Consider the following 3,444-nt stretch of genomic DNA (forward strand, 5'->3'; position numbering starts at 1 on the left):
TTACATGAAACTGTTGTGTAAACCACTATATATATATATATATATATATATATATATATATATATATATATATATATATATATATATATATATATATATAAAGTATATATAAATTATCATCAATCAAGGGTCAAAGAATTGCAAATATATCAAAATATAAAATTTTGCTATGAAAAACGAATATGAAAAAAACGTCAGTAAATGTCTTTTTATTAAAAGCATAATAATGTACACAATCGTCAATAAATGTTATTTTATTGACGCATTTCATTTTTCGCCACCAATTAAATTTATTAATGACAAGCATAATTGTATAGAAAACGTCAGTAAAGACACATTTGCTAACGAAATATTTTACTTCGTCAAAAACTATTACCGACATTTTTGTTAATATTTTGTTGTAAAAAGTATGTATTCAAAGACATTATCAAGACCATGCCAAAACGTCAGTAATCGTAATATTTTGTGACGAAAAATTAACTTCATCAGGAATACCATTCCAGCCACTAACCCGACGGTCCGGGTGACGTTTTCATTTTGTCAGTAAAGACTGTGACATCCCGAAATCCAAATTCGATTAAGGGATTAATTAAGTAATTAATCCTATTTCAATTTTTAATTTAATTCCCTAAATTCCTAAAATTCAATAGTCGGGGACTAGTAATTGACTAGTCAACCCCAAAGTCAAAGTTGTACCTTGAGCTTTGTAAGGAGTTCCCTTATTCCCGTACACCTTTCCATGTTAGTAAGGCTATTCTTGACCTTTCACATTGTGTTAGTATTGTAACCTAACCTAGTAAGAACACCCTCATTTCTTTCCTTACACTTTCCAAATTCTAGCTCCACCTTCTCTCCAAAAAGGTGGATAGCTTTTCTTCCAAGCCAAGTTGAAGCTTTGCCAAGACTTCAAGAGTTGTCTCCAAGATTCTACCATTCATACATTTGGGCATCTAGGAAGGTAAGATCCATGTTCATCTTGTGTTTTTATTGTCTTCTTAGGTGTCTTTTCTTAACGATAGAATCTTTATGATCTTTTGGTGTGTTCTTGAAGTGGGTTTGGAAGGTGAGCTTTGATAGGAGCTTGGTGAGATGTTAAGTGAAGGTTTTTGGTCTACAAGAGGTAACCCATGCTCTACAAAATCTATTTTGCTTACCTATGTGAATATTTCTTGGATTCTACATGTGTTTTGTTATGAAATGTGAGTGTTTATGCATTGTCTTGTGAAAATGCAAATCTAGAGCTTGTGTTTAGGGTTCTTGTATTCCATTGCTTGGCTACTCGTTTGAATCAAGTCATTTTGTTGTATTTGGTGAGATTTGGCATGTTTTGTACTTGAATTTGAGTTTGGAGATGAAAATCCCCGAAGGGATTTATTGTGGTACAGGTGTGTACCCGCGGGAGAAACGGCGGGTAGGAGGTCCACCCGTCGCGCACCCGCGGGGTACATGCTTCGTGGGTTATGTACCCGCGGGCGGAACCGCAGGTAGGGGTCTAGTAGTTGGTCCACCCGCGGGGTACACAGTGGTGTATGATGTGGATTTGTTCCCCGTGATTCTTTTGACTCGGTAATTGGTCTTTTGACTTCCCGTTGTTCTTTTGTGGAACTATTTGAGCATCTTCTTGATGTTTCGTATATCTAGAACTATATGGTAGAGATCCATGTAGGTTTTGGTGTCTTGAATCGTGCTAAGTGTTCAACATTGTGTTTCGTTGAATCGTGATGAGTCTTGTGTGTTCTTCGGAACTACGTTTGGTTTACCCGTTTGATAAGCATGCTAGTTCGGTGTTTAAATGCTAGCGTGTGTGTTGTTCGTACCTTCTTATTGGTTGATGATAACTTGTGTTATTCATCGTTGTTGTTGTTGGACTGTGATCCATTCCTTTGATTGAGTATGGTTTCATATCTTCGTTGTGATTTGTTGATTGATTCCTGTTGTGGTGTGATGTGTGTGTGGATCTACCTGGATTGCACGATTAGTGGTATGGGACACTAGTCACCAAGGTATTGCAGTTGTCCTCGTGGTGGCCATGACGTGATTATGGAGTTTGTGACCTGTGTGTAGGGTTCACGTATTTTGGGAGAGGCATGTGTTGCCGTGTGTATGAACAGTACCCTCGTGTACTATGAAATTGGTGGTTTTGTTGGTGGTCGTTGGCGGATGGGGACGACGGTCCTCGGAGGGAAAACGTTGGACTTGGTGTACAGGGGTCCTGGAGGTAATGGTTGGAAGAAGATATAAGGTTGGGGATAGCCATAAGGTTGGACCCGGGCATAAGGAAGGCATATCAACTCGTGATGGGTGATGTCACGAGGGCTTGTGTAGCCGTTGTTGTGAGTTCTCTTCTTGTGACGTGTGTAGTCACACATGCATGTGTTGCCTTGGCATGTGTTGCCGTTTGTTTTGTCTTTAATCCTTGAGTTATGCATGTCGGGTATGAATCTATTGTGTGATGATAGATTATACCTTAAGACTTCTTGTGAGTCGTTGTTGTTCTTTGTAGTCTTGGGATGTGTTCCCGTGTTCTTGTTGAGAGTGTTGAGTCTTGTGTTGGCTATTACTCTTGGTTTTAAACTTATACCTATGTATTCCGTTTCGAAAATGGCTTTACAACTTATACCTTATCTATGTATGTTATTTCACATGTATTGGTGGGTTACCAGCATTATTCGCTGAACGGGCGTCGTCCCATGTTTTATATGCTTCTTTCAGGTGATGTTTAGACGAGTGCGCGGTCTAGAGCCAGCTAGTATAGCTCCCCTTTTATGTTTTGTGGCCTGTGAGCCAATCTAGACTTAGTACTCTGTTGGATGGTTGTAGATTTTAAACAATGCAGATTTAGCCTGTGCGTTCACCTTTGGGTGAGCATGGCATAGCACCCCGTTTCCTTGTTTTATATATATCTTCTCTTTCAGTCTTCCACTGTGTTTGGTGTTTCTGTTTAAGTTATCTTCATGTTTTAAGGCTTTAAATAGCATGGTTTTTGGGGGTGTTACAGTTGGTATCAGAGCCTTGGTTTGAGCCTAGGAAGGTTAAGTCTAGAATTTTAAGTGGTTTGAGACGTTAAAGTGACCTTAAGAATCTAAGTGTGAGGCTTAGGACTCTAGGTTGCGCGGTGAGCTGAGTGTTGCTTTCAGTTATTTGCTTGCTTGTTGTATCTTTGGTAACCGTGTTGTTGTTGTAGAAGTTTGTGATGCCTCCTCTTCCCCGAGCGCGTACCCCGGAGACCCCGACGAATGAGCAGCTTGCTCAGAACCTCCAGCAGCTAACACAGACGATGCAGATGCTTAGCGAGGCTTTGCTGAACAACAACCACCCCGTGCCACCTCCTCAACCTGCTGGGCACAGGGATATGGGCCGCTTGGTGTCAGGTCATAGGCCGCCAACCTTCAAGGGTGAAGAAGACCCGGTGGTTTTGGAGGAATGGATGAGAGTGTTCGACAA

The sequence above is a fragment of the Ipomoea nil genome, unplaced genomic scaffold (assembly GCF_001879475.1).
Source record: "Ipomoea nil cultivar Tokyo-kokei standard unplaced genomic scaffold, Asagao_1.1 scaffold0202, whole genome shotgun sequence".
NCBI classification, from domain to species: Eukaryota; Viridiplantae; Streptophyta; class Magnoliopsida; order Solanales; family Convolvulaceae; genus Ipomoea; species Ipomoea nil.